Source organism: Crocodylus porosus, unplaced genomic scaffold, assembly GCF_001723895.1.
Source record: "Crocodylus porosus isolate Cpor-Errol unplaced genomic scaffold, CroPor_comp1, whole genome shotgun sequence".
Lineage (NCBI taxonomy): Eukaryota > Metazoa > Chordata > Crocodylia > Crocodylidae > Crocodylus > Crocodylus porosus.
Window position 1 is genome coordinate 45045460 of NW_017728906.1, and position 25180 is coordinate 45070639.

At 38.5% G+C, this 25180-nt stretch overlaps 1 long non-coding RNA gene across 1 annotated transcript in view; it reads left to right on the forward strand.

Moving 5' to 3' along the window:
• LOC109305886 overlaps positions 1-24185 on the forward strand; it is a 104847-nt gene extending 80662 nt beyond the window's left edge. The window contains exon 4 of the long non-coding RNA XR_002099755.1: positions 22794-24185. This is a non-coding gene — a long non-coding RNA (uncharacterized LOC109305886). The remainder of the gene's footprint in view (positions 1-22793) is intronic.
• Positions 24186-25180: the final 995 nt, after the last annotated feature.

The window sequence follows — 25180 nt, forward strand, 5'->3', positions numbered from 1 at the left end:
CCCCCCCCCAACACACACACACAATTGGCCTTCCCTACTAGTTCAGTTTTTTGGTGGTGTAGGGGAAAGAGGATATTATATCAATAGTTGGAAGTCTCTATAAGTTTGTCTATATTAATCAGTAACATCATGAACTTGTTAGACTATGTAAGTCACTTCAGTATCTGGAAAAAAATCTTTAAAATGTAATAGGGATATATTTGGTAGCAACATGCATCACTACTTATAGCATTATTCCATTATCCCCCTTCCCCTACCCTGTTTTTTCACTCCCAGGAATGACATTTAGGAGTTACTATGTATCTATAGATCATGAAAATTCAGAGGCAGCGTTTATAGGGAAGCCTGGTCCCTTTTATTTTATTTTTTTCACTTTTTGGCCAAAGAGTCTTTTGTTCCTGATTGCTTAGCCCCAAGAGGAATTTCCTTTTTATGTATATCTCTGTCTCAAGTGTGAAAACTTTGTATCCTCAATTGGAAATCATTTTGCATAAATCCAGAAATATTTTGTTCATCCAGCTATAACCTTACTACTGTAGCTTATACACCTGTAGCTGCCAGAAGTAGCTGACAGAAGTCCAGTGCAGAATAACTGGAGAGGTTCTCCTGGAGGGCTTTTTGTGCCTGTGTGTTTGGTGTTGAGTTGTTTTGACAAGTTACATACCACAGGAAGAGCTCAGAAGTTAACTGGTCTCTCTTGCTTGGGGCTATGAGAGAAAGAAATCCCTTCAAATTTGGGGTATAAAAATAGTTGTTGGTCAGTAAAATATGGCATATGTCAGTTTTGCATGCAGTTTATTACAAACACTCAGCATTGACAAATAGTTGCTGGAGTTATTGTGAGGGATGCCTCTTTGAATGATTCTCAGTTTTTGCTCAAAACTGTAGATGCAGCTCATATTATAAAAGCAAAAGCTTTTTTTTTTTTTTTTTTTTTTAAATGCTGATATATCCAGGATCAAATGTTGCAGTGAGTTTCTGTCTCTCATGCTTGCTTGCACGCACGCTCTCTCTCTCGGCTCCCATAGTTGGCCAGTGATTATGTATTTGAGTGATTCATTGTTAGAAATAGCAGCAAATATCAAAAAGTGCCTTAAGAGGCTGTTTATAAGAACCAAGATCTCACAGGTCAGAGATTACAGAGTTGAGGAAGAGAAGAAAGTTTAGGAATAAATGCATTGAGGGGAATTTTGAATGAGATACCCCAAATATGTGGTAGGATGTGGTATGCTAGCCAATAACTATACAGAACCTAAAAGAAAAGATGAACAGTAAAACAGCAAAATTTGAAGAGGACACAGTAATTTATATATATTATGAGTGAACACCTCTTGAAGGACCTACCCAACCCAAATATGTAGAACTATTTTAACTATTTGGTGGCAAATGTGGGGGAACAGTATAAACAAGTGAAAAATATTGCAAGTTAAAAAAAAATGAGTTAATTCTTCAAACTAACAGGTTCTAAATTAATTATGATCACTTGGAAACAAGATACAGGTATGGTCCCCAGGAGAACAGTGGTAGTGAGAATCTGACATGGCACTCGTGTGTGGAGAGAGTAAAATACATATTTAATACTGTAGAGTTTAAAAGAAAAATGTTGAGGAGAGGAGATGATACATCCTGGAAGAGTTTAAAAACAAAAGCCCAATGAGGAGGGTTGGTCACTCTCTCTCTGTTTCTCTCTCTCTCTGTCTGATACTGGTGCCAAACCCCAATGGGGTTCCTCCTGGGACGGATCCATGGGGTTGCCAGTGTTGGGGGTCTTGCTACTAAGGGTCTTATCCAGTGGGGCCCAGGCACCCCAAATTCTGCAGCAGGCCACAACTGTATGGCAGCCCAGCAGGCTGGACTAAATTGATCTGCGGGCCAGATCCAGCCCACAGGTCATATTTGACACACCTGGCCTAGGATAAAGATAAAATCAATAGACAGAATTGTCCATTTGGGGAAACTGATGAAGCAGCTGGTCGTATCTGCAGGGTTTGGGATCTAATAACCTACTAGGATGATCAAACTCTTAACAGATCAGATATTTCTGGGTTTCACAGAACATCTGCAATTCCTTTTTTTTTTTTTTTTCCAATGTCTGCCCTAGAAATATTTGTGCACCCTCTTGAAGTTTTATATCCTAGGCTGGTTCTAAGGTGTGTATATGAAGATGTCTGGTACTGTTCCAGTCAGTTGTTGTAATCTCCATTTGAAGAAAACCAGTCAGATATTTCAGATGATAAGTCGCTCTGGTATAATAGAATCATTTTGTTGCAATTACTACTGTTTTCGGGGAAAGGGTTTCACTACCCACATTCGGAAGCCTGAACACTTCCACAAGTGCCACTTGCACTGTGGAAATGCCCTGCCCTGATAGCAATCCATACATAACTCAACTTAATGAAATTTGTAAATGGATCAGTGTTGGGATTTCAATTTTATGGGTGTAAAACATTTTTTGGAAGAGAGAATGATTTCTTCTTGGAAGGTGTGAATAGCACGTTTCATTACAGAGCTATAAAGTTATAGTAAATGATACAGCTCTTCATTTCAATCTGCGTTTAAATTTTTCGTTATCAGACTACTGACTTAAGCTCAACTTCATATTATGTAAAGATAATGTTGGCCTCTTAATGGTAATTCTAAACTACATCTTTACACTAATGCTCTGCTTAATGTGCATTGTGATGGCTTTCTGCAGATCTCTTGATCATTTTTGCACACTGAAGCGTCCATTATTGAAAAGGTATGACAAAATAACCATAGGTTATGCATTTTTATTAGTTTAATAATTGGTGCATGCCAGAAGTTCTAATTTTTCTTCTCTATCAAGAATATCTACTACAAATAGGTGCGTAATGCTGTATGAAGGTTTCTAATGGTCTTGATCCTGGTGAAATCATGTGTTTGTAAATGAATGCTCATTCTTAAAGCAACATCTGATCTAAATTTTGCAGGCAGCTTTTTTCCCACACATTAAGGAAAATGTCACAAGTTTGGATGGTTTAGGAATAATCAGTATTTGTATTAATCTTCTTTTTGCTGCCCCTACCTAACAAGTGCTTAATCTAGCAATAAATGTTAAATGATCTTTGTTAACAAATCATGTCTCATTTTCCCTTCGCAAATCGCTGAGTTATGGCTACATTTGGCAAAAAATTTAAGATAAAAGTGAACAGAATTAAGGACCTCTGTTTATCATACCACTAAAGTTTAAAGACCAGTTTAATACTTGTATAGCACAGTAAATAGTGTTTGAAAAAGGGGGTGAGTGGAGAGTGTATTCCTGACAGATAAAGGCTGAATCTGACAGTGAGACTGTTCAGCATTACAGTACAGTAAATGGGGTTGTGCATCCCTGGTGTATTCTGAGTTTTACCTTTGGAATGGCTCTTCCTGTTGTTGTGACCATAAAAAGATGGAAACAATCCTGGCAGCTAGTCAGCAAAGCCTGGGGGAAAGGGAGGATAGGGGTAGAGAAGGAGGCTTTGAGGCATGAAAGAAGATGAGGAAAAGGGATGTCTGGGCACTCCAGTCTACTTAAATGCTACCTAGGAGCATCTGAGAAGAGGGTGGAGATTTTGGCCAATCCAGATGATATGGGTCACATGTATGTTTATTTCATTTAGAGGTGCAGGTGAGCCTGTATTCCGGCAAGCTGAGAAAAAAGGAAACCAGGCTTCAAACATAATCCATTAGGTTTAGTTAACTGAAAAAGTCACCCCAGGATCTGCACAGGCAGAGAGACATCATCAAATATATTCAGTCCTTGAAACCTATTGCCCTTAAGTAAGAGTGCTGCCTGTCATATACAGTAGGATTTTTGTGGTTATAGATTTAATACATATTAATAGTGAGGATAAAGGTAAGATTTCCAGGCTTCCATTTACTTAAAAGAACATACACTGAGTGTTTTATATTTACATTTATTTTAAAATGGTGCCTAAAGTCATTAAATAGCTACATAAATGAAACAGACTTTTTGCTTTTCTGTCCATTAAGATGTTAACTTTTGAGAAGCAAGTATAATCTACTGGAGACTAGCTGTATTTAATCAATACTGTTATGCAGTCAAACTTATATTTCAGCTACCAATTTAAAGGACAAAATGAGGATTTAGCCTCAGCAATAATGCATGATAATGCAAACTTGTACTATTTTTGATAACTATGAAGCAAAGAGCCTAAGTCAACAATCACTGTATATTTTAAGTTCACACTTAAAAAAAACGCAAAGAAGAAAAAACCTTTTCCCTTAGTCTTCGCAGTAGTGCAACCAATCCAACTCTGAAGTATTTACCAGTGACCAAACACCAACTCGAATTCATAAGACTCTAATCGGGTATTCTAACTATTCAGAACTGTGGAGATGGCAACACAAGTGAAGCAGTGTATTCCTTTCAAGTTGCTGCACCAAGGGTCTGAAATTATTGATGTGGGAATGGTGCTGCTCCCAGAACAGATTTAACTAGAGAAGTGCAGAGTACCATACTGTCCCCATATATAAGGCCATGGAATGGGGAGATGATTTCAAAGTTCCTCCCTTCTTTCAACAGCTGTAGGTAATAGGACTTCCATTATAAATCCTATTAAATGGTTTATATGACCTGTAAGAAGGGTCCAGAAAAAGTACTCAGTAGAAATATTATAAGCAAAAAGGTGATGAATGGTCTAGAAGTTGTAGACTTTCTTACTGAAATATTGCTCCTGACCCTCATTTTTAGGATGCCTACTTTTGAAATGTCTCTGGGTAGATAGGTTTTCTATTAATTACTTTGGGTGCTGACACGAGACATTTTGTCATACAATTGGCCCCTTGAAGTGCTTTACAGCTGTGCCCTTACAGAAGGACATGGCTGCAGAGCACTTTAAAAGGCCCTGATCTCATGTCAATCTGAACCCTCATTACGAGGGTTCAGATGAATGCACTTCAAAGTGGAGCACCTTGATTAACTTAACACTGACACCCCAACCCACCCCCCACTGAGGTGGGGGGTTCCAGTCCACCTGTTCCACCATCCAGCACTGGCTGGGCAACCCCCAAACTGAGTTCCATTTGCTCCCTTCCCTTCCCTCCCCTCCCTTCCCATTCTGAGGACAGCACCAGGGCTGGGAGGGGGGAAGGGGTGGGGCTAGGGAGAGCAGCTGCAGACTTGCAGCCATTCCAAACTGCAGCTCGATTTCTCCCTAATCCCTGGGGCCCAACAGCAAGTGTCTGTTGGGTCTGGGGGATCACTGTAACTCATTGCAGGAAGCGCCATGAGTTACAGCAGAGAGCTGCATCTGTCAGCTCCCTTTTAAGATGATCAAAAATAACAGTAGCCTTTGGTTAGCTGCCTGATAGGTAGGGTGACCATATGGGAGAGGGAGAAATCCAGGACACTCCCTTCTCTTCTTTCTTCTCCCCTCCCCCCCCCCCAAGTCAGCATTGCAGCTGCAGGCAGAGGTGGGGATGAGACCAGGACAGTGTGATACACTGGGGAGGCAGGCAGCTATGCTATCTGCTGATCTGTGCCTTGCACCTCTGCATTTCTGGGATGCTTATTTTAACTTTCACCAGCCAGCTAGGACTGGCCTCCAAAATCTGGGACTGCCCCAGCTAAACCAGGACTTTATGGTCATCCTACTGGTAGGTCTTTCCTGCCTGTGTGCAATCTCTAACACTTCAAGGTATTCACTAATAAGACAAAAAGAGAGGGTCTGTGGCTAGAGCAAGGAAATATAAATCAGATTCTGGTCTGTTTCCATTCTGCTATTGATCTGCTTTGTAACTTGGAGGACAGTGAGGGGCAGGGGGCAGGGGCAAATCTCTTGGTGGACATAAGGACTTTTTTAAGGGGATGGGGCATTCAGCTCCCACTTGATTTCATAGTGTTACGTACCACATTTGTGTTTCTAAGGGACTTCCAAAAAGGTTCAAAAGTGGCCAGTCGTATCCACCCTTCTGACCTCAAACTACCAAGCTCAGTGAGTACTTTTTTTGTAGAATATGCTGGATGATGGTGTCCATATGCTGTGCCGGTTATCATTCTGAGGTTATAGGTGACTTGGAATGTTTATAGTCTTTGTTCATTTTTTCCTCCTCCTCTATAATTGAAAAGTGCAACTATAACAATGTATAGTTGTATCATTTAGACTGCCACATTACTAGTCTTTTACAGTTTAGAAACTGCTAGTCGGAGAATAATCTGATCTTTATGCTGTTAACTGTCACTCAAGCCAGAAGTTGTCCTGCTTTATATGGATATATTCTGCTGCCTTTTCTCAAATGGCTTGTGTGTGTAGGACCAACTTTAATCAATGAGAATTGTGTACACTGATCCCCAAAAGCTAGGAGATCTTTTCCTTGTGTTCTTAAATTATTATTTGATGCGCAGGACAAGGGAGAAGCCATGCAGTTTTTTTTAATGTAAAAGATTAAGCTTCTTTTTACTGTGTTGAGAATATTAATAACAGTAAAACTATGTTGGGAGTTATATTATCCAGTAAGAACCAGAATGACACAAAAATGACACCTGTTTTGTATTTCTTTTCCCACAAAGGAAATCTCTTTATGATGAACAATAACGTTCTTCTGTAGATGTTTTTTGTTTGTTTGTTTCCTCAAAGGAGTCAGCCATTATAGGCACTACTTACATTCCCTTTCAAAAGAAGATCTAGTGTAGCTATTTCACAAAAAAATATGTTGCAACTTGGGTGTAAAAGAAAAGTTTCAATCCCAAAACCATAATTGCCTTAATATCTGTCTATCTGCTTAAACTAAGGAATCCATTCTTTGCCTTTTGGTTGGAGAGGGGAACTTACTTCTACCAAAAACTAGCAGCAACTTTGACTTTTTCTTCTTCCCAGAATCTGCATACTCTGTATTTTTATTTTACTTTTAAAGCTACTACAAATATGTCCCTAATGACAATCTGATTAACTTGCACAAAATATTAGTTTTGACAAGTTTTGTGTTGTGTAGTTTCAGTTCCCCTGACTTTGTCACCACTTTAAATAATTTATCTTCAAATTACAACAGAACAGTCCACATAAAGGCATTCTACATGACCAGCATGGCTATCTTTCATAGCTTGAGCATACATCAACTAAAAAACAGCAGAAGACAGGACAGGGAATCCAGTTTAAATGTTCATAAAATAGATATTCAAATACTTTAAAACAAAGCTAGTAGAGAACTTCTGCTGAAACTTATCCTGTCTCTTCTAGAGGACCAGAGACATGTGTGGCACAACATTTGTCATGAAACCATAGCAGTTGTTTTTTTTTAATGAAACCTTGTATCTGCTCTAAGTGGGATTTTTTTTTTTTTTTTTTTTTTTGGCAAAATGAATTGCTTTGGGGATTTTTTTTTTTGTCTTGTATTTTTAATCCTAGGTTGTTTTATAGGGACTTTACAAGAATATTGCTTATGTTTCTATAGCATTCCAGTATTTATTCTTGCAATTTATTCATTTCTAAAAGAAACCATTTAATAGACACCTTGATTAAAGAGAACTTACCTACTTCATTGTGATGCTACCCAGGGAAATGCTTCAGTGAAGTTTTTCAGTGAGTTTAAACAATTGATTTTCTGCAAAATAGGTGTGCCATTAATCTTAAATGAAGTGCCTGTTTTCTGCAAGCCTATATATGGGTAACAGCTGTAAAATGATATTGATAATATACATTTCCCAGTGTAGAGAGACTTTACTATATGCTGTTCCCCTATTTCATTGCTAAATGAGTTCTTACCAGGATGAAATTTTGCTGGCTACTTTGTCCTAAGACAATTCAGGAAATGGAAGTATATTGTACAGCATAATGTATTTCTAGTAGCATGTATGATCTGAACATATGGCCAGTTATTAGATTACATGCAAAGTGTACTAGTTAAGTGAACTTTCATAAATAGATATGGATGCTGCATTATAAGGGCTAAACTGTCCTCATCTTGGTCTGTTGGTTCCTTGGAGCCATGCCACTTTAACTTGCAAAGTAAAGGTCCTTTGTCTATGTGATATTCTCTCATCATGTTTTGCGTAATAGGTGCTCAGGTTCTGTGGTGATGGGGGCCATATAAGCACCCAGAAAGCAGTATGCATATAAATAGGCATATGTCAATATGTATACATGTATGCTACCTTGATATAGTGGGGCATACAGTGCCTTTGTGTAACTTCATTAGAGAATCAGGAGGCATACACTAAGTGCAGGTTGGCTGCATGATATTCCTATTCATATCTTGAGCACACTTTCTAGAGTGATTAGGCAGTGGATGGGTGCTGTGAAATGAGTCAGTTCCTGTTCTTTTGGCTGAAGCTTCGTTAGGAGTTTAAAAAAAAAAAAAAAAAGTATTTCAGAATGTGGATGTGGTCAACAGAGTCATTTTCCAGGCATGTAAAAGGAAACCCGCATCAACTGTGAAAGTGAACTCTGAACTTCTATCCCTCCAATAACTGAACTGGAGCAACACTGGATGGTAATATTCACATGCCATTTTCATCCCCCAACTCATAACTTCAATACTATCTATTTATGTTCTTGAATGGCAGTTATACCACAACTTTTATGGTAGACATGCTGGTTCTGCATACTATTCTCTCTTCCAATTCCCTATCTTCAATAATGCCAGTTTGGGGTGAATGAATGGGAAGAATGTTCAGCATCTGCTGCACATGCAAGTTGAAAGCTATTTGCCTTTTTTGTTTCCTGAGGTGTATGCATATGTTCAATGCCTGTTTAGGTAGTATAGAAATCAGTAAATACTGTTCTGTTACTGTTCACAGGCCTCATTCTTACCCTTCTTTTTATTTATTTATTTATTTTTTTAACTCTTCCTTACTCTGTTTCCACAAAACATAAAAATGCAAAAACTGCTCCTTAGGGTGCCTTATACTAAAGGGACACTGTCCAAAATCTCTCTAAAACTCAGTGGCTTGAAAACAAGAACACTTGTCAGGAATAGATAATTTTTTTAAATTTCCTTTTATTTTTGTAAGAGAGATCCTCCACATGCTCTGGAGAAGTTCCTTTAAGCAGTAAGCATAATATTATTATTTTGCCTGATTTCACTACACAACTTGTCTCAGCAATAAGCCTAATATAAATAACTAGTGATGAATGCTACATCTTTTTTTATTTTTTTTCAATTACAAACATGTAATTGTTATCCTGTGCTGGTGTTAGTTGTATTACTATAGCACCTGAGACTTGACAGCCGGGGCCCATAGTACCAGGCAGTTACTCTCTAAGCTTAACAAAGTTGCTTCCTGTCCTAAAAAGATCACAGAAAAGCTTGATTTGCTAAGGCGGTAACATTCTAACTGTACAAATACGTGGAAACAGGATTTTCTTGTGCCTGAAGAGTTTACTGCACAGATGGTAGGAGCTGTTTTGATGGCAGAGTTCACATGCTGAAAGGTTAACTTTTGGATTTCCATATGGGATATTGTTGTAGTCTTTTTAATTAGACTAGCATAAGCAGTGAATAATAGTAAAGAAGTCTTTGACCAACAGTTGTAGTTGGTAGAACTTGTAGGACTGAAAGTCCAGTTCTAAATTCTGAAAAGAAATGTCAAGTACTTTGCTAACTCTTTCGGAATGCAGTAAAAAGACAGCACCTGCTGTATAAAGCAAAGATGCTTGGACATGCTGCACTTGAACATCACAGGGTGTTTTTGAAAAAAGTATCTTTCTAGGAGGAACTATGTAATAGACTGTAAGCTTTTTTTAGGGCAGGACTTCCGTGTGTGTGTATAGTGTCTAACACAAACCTATGAATGGGACCCTTAAACTCCTGCAATATAAATAATAAACGCTTCCAAATTTTAAAATTAATCCCATTATAAAGACTATAGAGGATACTAGTAAAACTCGTACCTAAAAATAGGCTTTAGATATCCTAAATGAGCCTTGAATCCTCTACAATGGCTAGTGTAACACCTCTAAAACTCTTTTCTCAGGTTGAGGCTGTATATAAAATGAGGTACTAGCAACAAGTTTCTGTCAATGCTAGTGTTTAAAATCAATGCTAAGTTGACCTGTTGTAGTAATATTTATGAAATTCAGTCTCACCTAAGGCAAGTTCAGAGGTTAATGTTTCATTAACTGTAATATTGTTGTGCTTAGAAGTATTTTTCCCCTTTATGAAAACTATCCAAATATCATTAACATGTATAGCAGTTTTATATAAAACTTGCACAATAATGTTTAGTCAAGAATGTTCTTTCTTTTGATCTTGTTTAGATATAGTATCCATTTTTTTTCTTATTTGTATTATTGAAGGTTCAGTTGCTGAAGGTTGGTGGAAATATATTTTAAGTGTGGTTTTTTTATGTTCAGAGATTATTTGATCCAATGAACAGCCTTGTGAATGACCACACTTTAAACAGAGGGAAGAAACAGAAACAAAAAGTGAAATGACTTGCTCAAGGTCAGAATAAGAACGGCAGTTTTAGGCTGTAGAATCATCTCATTCTCACTCTTTGTGCTTGTGTTAGTAGGTAGTTCTTTTTAGGCAAGGAAATGTAAATGGAAACTTCAAATTACAAGTGCTAATTCAAAAGGAAGCATGATTGTCTCTGATGCTTCCTGCTGTTCAGTCAGAATATAAGACTGAGTTATTAAGAATAATGAATCAAAACTGATTTTCAGGAAGTACCAAGTGGATTTATTCTGTCCAGTAATGCACTTGATAAGATCTCCTTGATGTACTAAATAGCAAGTTAAAGCCCTCTCTACTCTTATTTCATCCATAGCAACAATGAAAGCATACAGTGTAAGAGCTGAATATGAAGTTAGGTTAAACAGTCTTCACATTTTCTAGGCCTGTGTTATGTAAATCTAAATAAGTCATTGCACTAATGGATCTGATGGTCATTGTATTAAGCTGTTTACTCTTACTTTCCAATGAAGTATTTTGCCATGGATGATTTTATTTTATTGTATTGGAAAATTTGACTTAATACAAAAGTTATTAAAAGTAATGAAGATAATTTTGATTCACAATCAAACAAGTATACCTCAGTATTGTCATTGCTTTAATTGGAAATGGAAGCCATGTGTCAGAAGTTGATGCTAACTTTTCTTTTCCTAATGGGGTATTTGGCCATCCTGTCTACAATGCATCATGACTTAATCACTTCAAAAATAGTTTAGAATTTACTCATTACTAAAATGTTAATTTTTTTTCCTCGAGTGACAGAAAATAATAGTCACACTTTGGGAAAGGGTTGTTGGGACTCAAAACATTTTCTGATTTATCATTGGCTATAGGATTTTTGGGACCACATTCTATACTGACTTAGCACAACCTAGGCAACCTCAGTGAAGTTGTTTTGTTCTTAAAGGTAATGCTTTGGGTTTAATATAAATTGCTCACTAGGGCAGTTAGTGACTTATAGAGTGTAGTACTACAATATAAAGCAGATTGGCCAATGTGTAATCTGTGGTGTGTGAATTTAAATGACCCAGCACTTATCAATAACTTCTTTAGTTGAGCATTTAGTAATCTCCCATTTCCAAATGAGGACAGTTGCATCTATTTTTCTGCAAAGAGGGTGTGTAAGCTTCAGGAGCCTAGATAACTTATAAAGTGATCCTCAGTTTGACAAAGTTTGGGTGCTCCGTGGCTATTTAACCAAAGAGTTGGTGCTTTAATGAAATATTCTTAGCTTTCTGATACTGAGAGCACTTTGTAGAGCTAATTCCTTCTCTGTATTCAGTAGTGTGTAGGAGTGTTCCTTTTTATAAATGATGTTGATAGACAACATTGACTATATTGATGTATGCTGTTTTCTTCTTTTAGTTCAGCAGTGGTTTATATCTTGCATACAGAATACCTCAGAGGTTATGAGACAATGTAGAGCCCCTCCTTATACTCCAGTCGTATAGTCTGCACTCTGCCCATCCATAAGAAACCCACTATCACACAAATATACAGTCCAAACTTAGTAGTATCTTATGACTAGTTTGCTCATCTATCTATAACTGCAACTCTGCAAGAAGAGAAGTTCCCCCAACAGAGCAATTCGGTTTTATGTAAGAGAATATGCAAGGACCAATGGTATTTAATAACGTTTAAAGTTGCTTTCAGGAATCTTAAATTCCTTTATTCTTTCCTCATTTCCAGATTTGCTATTTCCTCAATTCTATATTAAATCTGTTCCCCACTACCCTTCCCCCTGCCAGATATGAATACTACACTTTTTCTCCTTCAAAATAAGAATGCCATAATCCAGGACAGGGATACAGGTTGTAACTGTGTTGGTCTAAAAAGCAGAAGCAGATAAAACTCTGGGTAGAAGTGATATTTTTTATTAGACCAACTAAACGGGAGCAAAAAAAATGTCTTCCTTTGCAAGCTTTTGGGCTCAAACACCCTTCATCAGGCAGAGGAGAATTTGAAGATTGTAAAAGTTATCCCAGGTAGAAAAGAAACTTCATCTTGCACAGGGGAAGTAAGGGATGGTGGGATTCCCTTGGGTTTCAAAGTCCATTTGTGAAAAAGTTGCTCTGTGTCCTATGCAGATTAGGCAGAGACAAGGCTCCATCAGGCTTCTTCCCTGAAGGTGTCAGATGTCAGGCAGGGAATTGAATTTTGCTTTTTTCCTGTTCTAGCAATGAAGTTCACATTTCCAAACAGCTAATTATTATACTTTCCGTGTTTCAGGGATATAAATTCTTCAGGGAAGAAGAACTTACACCTCCCTCCCCCCTGTGTCCCCTGGACAAGCCACCTGGAGCTCTGTTCTGCTCCCAGACCTGGCCCCAGGGTCCCATATACCACCCTGGCTGGGCAGTGCCCCCAGCCGCTGCCCCACTCCCTCACTGTGGAAGCCTAGATCTGCCCCTGTCCCCCCATCCCACTTCTGCCCCCCATAGGCTTACCTGCAGGGGACTGCTCTCCACACTGCCTGGATCTTTCCCAGCCATGGGCATGTCTGTGGGTGCACATGTTCACATGGCACTTAATGTGTCCCATTCCTGGCAGCCCCAAGTAGCCCCTTGCAGGCTGGAATGCTGCCAACCTGCAAGGGGAAACCCAGATCCCTGCACAATGCTGTGAATCTGGGAAAAATGTTGTCCCAGAGTCATGCAGCCTAGGACTGGGATTTGATCCCATTCTGGGACTCTCCTGCCCAGCTAGGGATGGGTGGTCACCCTATGAGGATGGGGAAGGGAGAGAGAGAGAGTCTTTCTTACTCTAGATCATCCTGTCTTCTGAATGATTCTTCCTATCTTAAATTTTGCCAGCTGTGAGTCTTGTTAAACTGGAATTGAACAATATACCACAAGCTGTTTCTTGGAGTGAGCTTGTAGGGAGAGAGACTTAATGAGGAGTAAAAATCTTTCAGAAAGGCTAAGATCCCAAGTTCAAAATATGCAAATTACACAGCTAACATCACTTAAACCCACCATAACTTTGACTCTCCTACCACTTTAAACTTACCTTCCATCCACCTGACAGTACTCTTCATGCCCAGTTTAAAAAATTTACAGAGCTCTGCAGACTACATTTTAAAGTAAAACAGCTGTGTTCGTAAGACCACAACTTGTATGTGGAATGTACTACAGCACATTAGTTTTGTATTCACCAATATTACATGGGACTCCATAGACTCTGTTGTGTTCTTCTGCTTGAGGACATGTTTAGGAGGCAGCTTGGCATACTAATCCATAGCACCACTTATTTTACTAACAGAAGCATCTCTGTCTACACTGGTTATGGTCCAAAAATGGCAAAGAGCCTTGTGAGTTTGTAGTGTAAACAAAAGCAGTTGGGATGGACTGGCACAGAGTCATTGTAAGGAAGATAGTCTTCTGGCCAGCTAAAATGTTCCTAGATTTCAGTGTCTTTTTTTAAAATTTTCATAACCCCTTATAGAATTTGGTTTTAGCTGTCTGAGAGATTTATCTTTGTTAAGAAATAATGATTGTTTTATGTCATGAGAGATGCATGGCTTCCAGCATAATAAAGGTGTACCTGTGTTCCCTGAAGGAACAATTTATTGGGGAGTTTCTGGTTAGCATTAGGGTATTGTTGAGTGGATAGGAGGTCAGATTTTCAGGTGAGCTAAACTGGGAATGTATACACTCTGAATTTTTTGAATGTCTAAAATTTTTTTAACTCTGGATTTTCAAGTTTTACAAAAGTGTCTATCTTCCCGAACTCCCACCTTCCTTATAGATCTTGTCCTTAACACTGCACCTGAAATGGCTCATAGTATGTCTGCTCATCTGTACCTCTGGTTTAACCAAACTTCTTGTCTTTGCATTTTCTTTAAGTTCATTGAAAAAGTTTTGAACCCTCATCCCTTCCCAGATGCACTGAATTATTTGCCTTGTTTTTCAGGAAAAAAATCTACTTTTTGCATAAGATTGTAGATGTGAAAATTTGGGCGGATTTAGTTTTGTTTGGATGAAGTTAGAATTGTAGTAGAAACTGAGCTTGTAGGAATGGTTCCACCAGGGTGATAGAGAAATTTGTTACAGTACTATTACAAGATATTTACACATGGAAGGCAGTGGCTCAGAGCAACTTATACAACATTAATTGCTACAGCCCTTATTAGAATCTAGATCTTCTGCCTGTTAAACACGCATTTAATTCAGTAGGCCTCCAGAACCACCATTTCCCACCTCATACATGCGCACATTAACTTAACCTAATTCTGGTTCACATATGAAATGCAGTAATAATAATATCTATTTGGGGGTTTTGCCATGCTAGCTGGTGCTGCTGCTGTTACTCAAGATGCTCAAAGCAGGTAATAAAGATAGTTAACCACATTTCTGAAGCTGGGGAAGCAGGTGGTTTTTAAATAGTGTTTTAGGTTTGAATATTGGTAAGCTGGTATGTTTCACCTTAAGATGGTGATGAATAACCAAGAAACTAACATACCTAAGAGTAGACGGATACATCTACGAGGGCCTGCTAGCATCTTTGTACTTCATCCTGGACTTGGGAGGTTATAAAGATAATCACTCTTCAATTTTAAACAATGCCCTCAAGCTTACAGAAGGAGTCATTATCCAAAATTCAGAATTTGGAATGCAGATGTTACTGGTTCTTATCCCTATATTTAGATGACTATTCTATGCTGTTTTAATTTACTTGCCTATGGCTCTGCACCAATTTTAGGGAACTTGTTCCTCAAGAAATTTGAAATGTAGCTTGGATAGAATAAAAGACTTCAAACAAATTTAACATTGAATGTGATGGTTTTCAATAAGGACTAGGGGTTTTAGAACCCTGATTTGAGATTTATTTTTTTTAAAGGGAGCTGATTATCAGAGACCAGGTGTTCAGTGATTTCTGAAAATAAAGCTCTTCTGAGTTACTTAAAACTGAGATTTCCAGATCACTAGTCATTTCTAAAAATCTTATTTGAAAAAAAAAAACAGTTAGCAGTAGTAATGAATACTAGATCACCTAATCCTCTAATAATCTGACTGGGTTTTTATCAGACTCTGGTTATTTGTATGCCAAGGTTTGGACTGGACTGCCGTCAAAGGTAGTTCAAGCACCTACTTTGAACGCCTTCAAGTGACATTTGGATGCTTATCTTGCTGGGATCCTATGACTCCTGATGACTTCCTGCCCTTTGGGCAGGGGGCTGGGCTTGATGATCTTCCAAGGTCCCTTCTAGCGTTAATGTCTATAAATCTATGGATTTCATATAGTGTAGTGATCTAGTGTGTCTGCATTAGCCTGCTGTGTTTTAAAAATCCTACCAAAAATAGGGCAGAGTCAGACTTGTTTGGGGCCCTGCATAAGACAGTATTCATAATTAGTGCTTATAAGGGGAGAAAAATTTTCTAAGGATTAAAAAAAAATCTCCTTTCCCTTCTTCCCACTCTGGGAGACTCCTGCACTGCAACCTAGAGTTGCATTAGTAAATGTTGGTTATATGTCCAAGATTAGATCAAATAGTTGGCATCCCCTCATCCACATACTGTATCTATAACTATGCTGAATGATACGTAGATGACCTACTTTTGAGCTCATAGAGAAAGTGAAAGACGGTGTGCTTCTCTGGTAAGTGAGTTAGGTCACATTGCAAAATTAAATTAATGGGAATATATAACTGTAGTGGAAAAATAAACTCATTCATGTGGATCCAGATGCTGAGAGTCCTAGGTTCAGTAAAGTATTTCCTCTGACCAGCCCCTAGCCTACTGAAGAAATTATTATCAAAAATGTTTATAAGCCAGATGTTCCAGTTGTTCCCTAATAAAATTTATTCTGAAAATAGGTCACCTATTTTTCCCCAGAGGACCTACAGTATCATCTGACTTAACAGCTTTATAAAATCAGGCCAGTGGGTGTTTCTCTCAGTCACCTCAGACATTCTGTCCCTTGGATTTAGTAGTGGTAGATGTTTTGTCAGTGAGAGAGAGAGAACCACAGATGCCAAGATTTTCAAACATAGGGCCTTAAAGTTAGGCACCCTAGTCTATTTTTACATGCACTCATGAAAATAGAATAACCCATTTTTATTTATTTATTCACTTAAGTGAGAAAAGTTTGATGTCCTGTCCCCCAAGATCCAATTACCTTAATGCCCTCCAAGGGTTGGAATCTAAATTGACTTAAGTTTACATGGTGGAAGGGAAGAAAAACATATATTTCAACCCCTTTAAAAGGTAAGGATAGTTGCTGTTCAGGAAGGTGCATCAGTCAGACAATGTGAATGATCCTATAGGTGAGCTAAATTGCATTAATTTAACCGGTAATGAAGCTGCATTTAAAGTTGGAGTGGTTTTGCTACATGTATTGCTACAGAATGTAACAATTGCATTGTAGCTGTTTATATCAGTATCCTTTGACATCAGTGCAGTTGTTCCATAGGTCTGTACCCTAAAATAATCCCTCATGTTGATCCTTTACGAGGAACTGACTTTACAGTAGTAACCAAGCTATGTGCATTAAATGCTTCAAAAATACTTCTAGAGGAATGATGATTCAGAAAGAAGGCATGGTTAAAGATAACCACATTTAAAAACTGCATTTATTAGCAATTAAAACTCGTTTGAGTCTGTCTTTGTGGGAATGCCACTGGTTTTGCCTTTAGGAACTTGTTTTAGAATATTGTGCCAACCATATACCTCCCTAGGCTTGCTCATACTAGTATTCTCTGGCAGAGCAATTTAAAAAATGCCTCACACAGGAATTTCCCTGAGTATGTTCAGCCCAAACTGAAACTTCACTTAATGGAGCAATTTATTAAATAGTGTGAGGAGAGTCAAGTGACCATCAGCTGGTGTAAGTTTGTATAATCAATACAGTCACGGGGTCTCAGGTATGCAAGAGCTGGAATCACTACAAACATATGCCCTGCTCTGAAGATATCTTGGTTGCAGTGTAACTCTGTAACTCAGCAGGAATTCAAGTTCATGGGAACGTACTTTAATAAGACACCTGTATTTCAAATGTTAGCTTCACCTCATAATTACCCTGTTGCACAATGTGCATGTATGTCTACACAGTTACCCTCTCCATTATTTAGAGGGTTTTTTCCCATCCCTCAAACAATGTCTTGCAATTTCTACAATTACGTGTTTCACTTATAAAGTAAGTACCTAATTAACTGAAACAAACTAACCTGTCTTGCTTATTTCAACTAATGTTCATGCTAATGACCATAATATTTTAAAGTTATGGTCAGCATTTAGCAAATGTGCCAACTTATTTTTCAGTGAACAACAGTACGGCTGAAGTGCTGGCTGTAAATAAGGAGAAATATCCTTTACTTTATAATGCCAAATACCAAAACCCACACTTGAAGCTACATTTGGCAGTTATATTAGTAAAACAACAACATTGAAATTATGGAGATCATAATTTGTTCTGCACAAAATTTAATAAGCTTGTGGCATTTGTCTAATAAAGTTTTCTGTTTAGAGATTATGATGCTGTGCTTCAATTATAGTTTTGGACCCAAAGAAGTAGCTAAACTAGCCATAATTGATAGATCTCCCTCTCTCAGCAGGGGGACACAACATCTTTCATCTTTGCCCCAGACCAACTATCCCTAGAAAAGGCAACCTTGTCCAAATTGCAGTGATTGTGGACAGTTAAATATAAACAACAGTCCTTTCTATGAAACCACAAAAATTACTATCTCCTTTTTTTTCCTGAAGATTTTATCATAGATTGTTTTTTCCCTTGTCATGCACATAACTTTGACAGGAGAGCTGGTCAGTACCATTCAAATGAGAACTGTCACAGCACAGTAGCCTACAATACAGATCTTTTCCCTTTCATGATAACTTATCTATCTCTGTTCTAGTTTCAAGGCGTGTGCCAAGCTTTTGATTTGGGGGGGAAAACGATGATTTGTTGGCTTCATTCATGTTAGAAATGCAGCAGGATAAAGCAGTGTGTGTGGGTACATGTGTGTGTAAGCACATATGTGCACATACACCTTGATTGGTCTACTTGATTAATATGATTTAATATTCTCAAAACATGTTTCAATTCAGGCAAGCATAAACTTGAACATTCTGGGCTGTGACTCACTAGACCTGTCAGCTGCCTTCTATTAGTTGCGCAATAAAGATTTAATATTTTCCTTTTAATTTTTATTTGACCTTGTGCTACATTCGCTCTCTTTTTTTGTGTTTTTAAGAATGCATTTTCCCATTAGTATAAGTAATTAGTATGAAAAACTGATTTTTTTTTTTTTCTTTTCAGATTGATGCACTCATTTTCTGATACTTTCTTTCATAAGATTTTTGTTTTTGAAAATATTGTTGGGGTAAAGCTTCAAAATTAGCCAGCCCCCTGCTAGAGGAAGAAACATCCTTATCTAAACTAACCTGTAAAAATCCATCATCTAACATATTAGTTAAACTTCAATCAACCCTGACACAACCATAGGATGTGACACCCTAACCTGACACAAGTCAAGTAGGGGGACAATGGCAGCTAATGTCCTGTGTTGCAAGGATTGTTAAAATATGCCTGCGGGATCCAAGGAGAGTTTGGGAGTTTCTTTTGCATGGAGGAGATGAGATAAACATAATTACAAAGATTGTTCATTCATCCCCATCTCCCGTACATAATCCTTCCCTTTCAACAAGCCTAGAGATTCTGTTCTTTACCTGTTTAAGTTCTCAAGGTGACAGTGATACACTGTTTCTGTAGGCCACTCATACCCATCTCCTCTTGCATTATGAGGACAGGTAGTCCCTCTCCTGGGCCTCCAGACACTGCTACTGTCCAACCACACCTCGGTAGACTCCTCTTTCAGGGTGATGGATTATCCGATTTTTAGTTTGTATCCCCATCTTGTTACACATATACACATGTGCACGTGCATACACACGCATGTATGTGTGTGTATGCATATATGATGGGTGCATCTGGATACCCCAGGCAGCTCAAAGAATCTTTAATAATACAGTCAATCAAAGAAAGTAGCAGCTCCATAACAGCACTAGTTAATTTTGCAGTTTTACCCCAACAATATTTTCAAGGGTCTCCTTGGAGACCAAACGCATTCATCACTGGTGTTTCTGAACCTATATCTACTTAATGCAGGAGTAGGAGAGAAGCAGTCCAATGACCCTAAGGCTAGGGACAGACATTACACACAAACCGGTTTAAGTGATCAGAAACTGGTTTAAATCTGTAACAGAACAGATGTTCAGTGCACATAAACCAGTTTGAGAAAAACCTGGTTGCATGTAGTATCAGGCTCAACTGATTTGGCTCAAACTGGTTTATGCAATGTCTATCCTAGACCCCTTGCTGGTTTAAGATGACACCAGAGTCCCCCAGTATTCCAGCATGCTCTCTGGGCTGGGTGGGGCTCTCTACTCCACAGCTGGGCTGGCCCCTTCCCTCTGCTCCCCGGCTGCAGCATCAGAAGTCTCTGCAGGCATCTGCCTGGCTTCTACTCCCCCCCCACTCTCTGCTAAGCAGGCATTCCCTGTCCCTCACAGACATATCAGCATTAGCTAGCAGACCACATGCTGGCTACCTCTGAGTTGTGGCACATAGATCAAAGGCAGAATTAACAGATAGCTGGTAATGTCCCTCTGTTTTCTTAATGGGGTGATGAACACTTAGTTAAGGGTGGCCACACCTCCCTCAGCTCATCTTTGTGCAAGGGAAGAGAGGGCTGCTTTAGCACCCCCCGGCTTCTAGCCTGAACCACTGCAGGCATGTGCCTGAATTTCTGGGATGTCTGTCCCATTACAAAACTGATTTAGCCTTGCCAGGTTAGGCTAACCTGCAAAGACTGAATCAATTCAGGCATTTTGAACGTCTGAGTTTACAAGCTCTTGCTTCAACTGACTGCAGAGCCTGTAGCACTATTTCCTAGCCCTGGAAAAGGGCTCGCTGGCTTCAGGACATAATGTGAAGGAGTTCCTATAGAGATTGTCATTAGTGACATAGGGAGTGACTGCCAGGCAGTACTTTCCTAGCTCAACCAAGGAAGAACAATGGGGTGGTCCCGTTGGCAGTCCACGTTTGTTGATTTACATCATTGTAGCACTATAAACTAGCAGACTTGCATAACTATTTCCCACTATTAGTGTGGCTGAACTAATGCTAGCAACAGCGACAATGCTAGTCTAGATAGGCTGAGGTATTTGGGATGGTCTTCTGGGTTAAGTACAGGCAATCAAAAAGCCTGAGGCTGAATTGATTCAGTCTTTGCAGGTTAGTTCAGTCCAAGCTGCAAAGATTGAACCAATAAGGAAATGAACAGACATTCAGTTTTGATTCAGGAAATGCAGCCACATGCCTGCAGTGGATCAAGCCAGATGCTTGGGTGGGGGAGGATATGCTACAGCCCGGCTCTTTGGCACATAGCATGGGCTATGTGTTCGTTTCCTCTTCCTGTTGCCCTTAAGATCTCTGGGATTTGCAGTCTAGACTTGCAGCAGCAGGGCTCTGCAGTATTGCTCATCACTTTTTCTTCCTGCTTCCAGGTGCCTCTGGGATTTGTAGTCTAGTTGCAGCCAGTACTAAGTAAGCAGGGCAAGACCGCTCCATACTCAGGACAATGAATGTTTAACACTACCCTCCCTGGACCCAGACCCCAGCCTGGTTTGCCTGAGGGGATTAGTGAGCCAGCCCTCACTGCTTAAGATAGGGAGCAGAGGGGCAGGGCCAGCTCTGGTCTCTCAAGCAGACAGCACAGTCCAGGGCTGCAAAATGCTGAGATTCTGGGGGACTCTGATTTAACTTGAAACAGGAAGGGGTTTGAGACAGAAGTTTCATAAACCAGTTTGACGTAAATCAATTACATCTGATACTACATTCAACCAGGTTTATCTTAAACCAGTTTTGGCCATTTTGAAACTGGTTTACATTCACTGAGCTTCTATTCTGTTACAGGTTTAAACCAGTTTCTGATCACTTAAACCACTTTGTGTAACTTCTGTCCCTAGCCCTGGAGTAGATTCAGGAGAGATCCCATAGGGATTTGGTGCTATACACGGTGTTCAGAAAAAAACCTGTTACATCTGCTTTGAAATTTTGTTGTGAGCCAAGCACTGTAGAACATGCTTGCTACTCTAACTCCCTTTTTAAGTATTATAATGCAACAACTGCTTTATTTGGCAATAAAACCATATTAAATTTTGTTTTTCAAATGATTATCTTTTTGTCCTACTATCCAATCAGTCTTATCGCAAAACACATTTTATGGATTAATGGTAAAGCTGTTTTAGCAAAGTTGCATGTGGCTTGGGGGAAGGTTTAATTTTCCTACTTTATTTCTTTTTTAGTTTTAAAGAAAAGTTTTATAACAAAAAAAAAATTACTTTTAAAGGGGGAGGGAGAGGGTTGTTTTTTCACCTTTACTGACCTCTTATTTTCTGATTTTAAACATTAACTTTCTATAATATCAGTACCAAGACATTAAAAAGAATTTTTTCATTAAAATTTTAAAGAGTCATACCCATTCTCAAATGTGATGCTCTCCATTCTGGCAAGTCCTTCAGTAGCAAAATAATTAATTCAATAAAAAGCAGGAATAAATCCAGCAATTGATTGTAAATGTGAATTGCTGTATATTGTATTTCTTATTGTAGTAATGCAAAACTTGAACAGTGCTATGTGAGGATCTAATTTGCTGAGACCTGCTAAATTACGTAGAATTGGTAATGTATTGAATTTTGAAGCATGTTCTGTTGCTTTTGTATACAGACTCATGAGATCTGAAGTATATTCTGACAATGTTTCACTTTCTATGTTGCTTTGAATACACTTCCACTGAAATACCCAGCAATTGTATATTTCTCTGTGTAGTAACTTGGGGTGCCTATCTTATTGTTGCAGTATATATTAGCTATACTTCTTGGACGTGTATTTTTATTTATCACATGCATCTTTCAAAAAGGGATGAGAGGTTGTTTTAAATTCATTAACAACTTTTTCCTAGTACTTTAACAATGCTTTAGGACATACAAGCTAGAAAAATTTACTTTGCCTTGAGTTGCATAGTCCTGGTACTGTACTTTTAATTTGCAGTCATTTTTATATAGTGCTGTTTTGAAAGAAGTATAAATATAAAAATTCTTTAGGCTGTTTCAGAAACCAGATTTAAAAGAACTACAAGAATACCATGTTTCACTTGTTACTTATAGTATACATAATTGCATATATAAAATTATTCTCTTGGAACTAATGTGCTTTCAGCTTTCTATCCTGACAAAACACTTTTCTGTTTACTTTTTAAGGCAGGATTGCTTTGTAACACCATCTGTAAATTTTTGAAGACGTGCAATGTTTTTAATCTGTTTAATCTTCCCTATGGGACACTTTATACTGATTTCTTCTTATTACTGTTTCCACAGGTGACATCAAAGAAATGCCATGGAGCAGTCAACCCAGAACTCATAGTTGCCCATCAATCGCTCAGTAGTCAGTGTAGATTCTGTTTTTACAATCAGCAGCTACATCTGGCTACTGGGTCTCTGATGACATCTTGTAGCTTCCATGTGGTCTGCTGAAGATTATTTGTCACTCTATGATGAGTGATCTTTGTGGCTCCAAGATACAAAATAAATAATGAGTTATCCCTTGGAAATGATAAATATTTAATAAGGACTGAAATATTTGTTACATACAGTTCATAATCTTGGAGGTAGGGAGGGGTTGTTTTGGTTTGGTTTTGTTTTAAGGAAAGTGTCACTATTTTCTCCAGCATGTGGTCATATGGCCTATAATATAAATATAGTTCTCTACTGTTCCAAAACCTTCTGGCTAAGGAAGGAAGTGTAAAAAAGACCTACCTGATGATTTTTTTGATTTGGTATTCTTGATAAAACACACTTTCTGATATGTCAAACTACAGGTTTGGAAGAATGAGCACCATAAGCAGTAGCATGTGCTTTCGGAGGCATTTGGAGAAGTGTAAGGATCAGACACTAGAAGACTCTCCGGGTTTGGGGCATGAACCTGGCATACAATGTAGATTTCTGTATTTCTTAAGCAACAGCTACATTGTCTGCTGGGTTTCAAGCTGCCTGGAAATTCAAAACAAAATGGTATCCTACTTATCCTATAGGACAAGTATTACATGTAGTATACCAGCCCATTAACTCTGCTTATTGCAGTCTGAGAGGAGAGTTAGTTAATGTGTTGGCACACTAGACTTTCACTTCTGTAACTGAATTTCTCAAACTGCATCAAAAGTGAAAACAAATGTTATCTTCACCTGTGCACATGCACATACAGCAAAATGATGCAGTGACTGTAAGCTTCAGTTTGAGTAGCTGAAGGAGAGGACTAGAACAGCAGAAGGCTATTATGGATCAGGCTTGAAAAGGGCAACAACAGCTGTGTGGGGAAGTTTGCACAGCATGTGTTAAATACTCTGTGCCTAATTCCAGTTTGTGGTGTTAAACTCTCAGAGACAACTCACAGTCCATGTGCACCTTTAACTATTGGAAATGTTGAGAGTCATCATTGATAAGATAATTCTCAAACTTTAATTTGCCTTTGATTACACTGTGCTGGTCATGGACTTCTGGTTTGTGATAGTGGATGACAGTTCTGGAGGGAGGTAGTCTCTCTGATCAAGAACCTTAGGCATTATTAATTTAGGACTATATACTTATACCAATTACAGGAGGCATATCAAAGATTCTACTACTTGAATACAATAATGTAAGAGGCAGAAGGGATCTGTAAATATGTGACAGCAAATTATGCCTTAAACTTCAAATAAAGCTGCTAATTAAACATGCTGTGTCTGATTGTATTTGCTCTACTGATATGGATTGATTTCAGATATCATAGGTCAATGAGAGGATGTTTAGCATCACTAAATGCAATGTCTGCTGTGAAAAGCTCTTTTTAACACTTGCATAAGCCATCTGTGTGCTCTCTGCCATCTCTGTGCTCTGTATAAGAAATACACAGTTATGCATATAGTTTTTCACAGTTTTTAAATAGAAGGTCTGTGAATGGAAAGCAGCAAGGGGAGCACCTTATTATTGAAGGTGATTTTCCCATCTTAGAATAAGCATCCCTCCCCAGTATGCTTCCTCTTCTGTATTTGTCTGTGTTCCTTAGAAAGCTCTTTTTATCTTTTTTGGTATTGGTAGTAGTGTTTGCCATGTCCATCACATCCATAATCTCAATAAAATAAAATAATCAAATGCTTTTTAGGGGGTGGGGATTGGTTTTTTTTTGGGGGGGGGGGAGTGGTTTTTTTTAAGGAATACATGAAACTAATTATTTTACTTACCTCCTATATCCTATAGCTTCTCTTATTCATTATATTCTCTTTAATGAAAGGTTGACCTGCATTATATACAATATTTTAATAATGGCAGTAGGTTCCTAATTACATGAAGTTTTGCCACTTTACTGCAACATCAGAAGACACTTACCTTTTATTGAATTAGATCGTGTGTGTGTGGGGGGGGGAGGGATAGGAAGGGGGCAAGGGCCGCCTTATGCTCTTGCTAAAACCCACAGAGGTACACTGTCTTAACTCAGAGTTTCTGAACTGTTTGCACAGCCACAATAAGAAAATGACCAGGGTGATTTTTTTTTTTTATTTATATATGTAAACACCCCATAGTAACTCAGAATGCAGATCAGGGGTGTTCAGTGCTGAGCTCTCTCCCTTGTTCAGTTTCACTTCCCCAGGCTGTTTCAGTTAAACTTATGGTGTTGAAATCCCCTTTGCGGGCAGGTACTTCTGGTTCCCCTATCTGTCTTTGTCATGCTA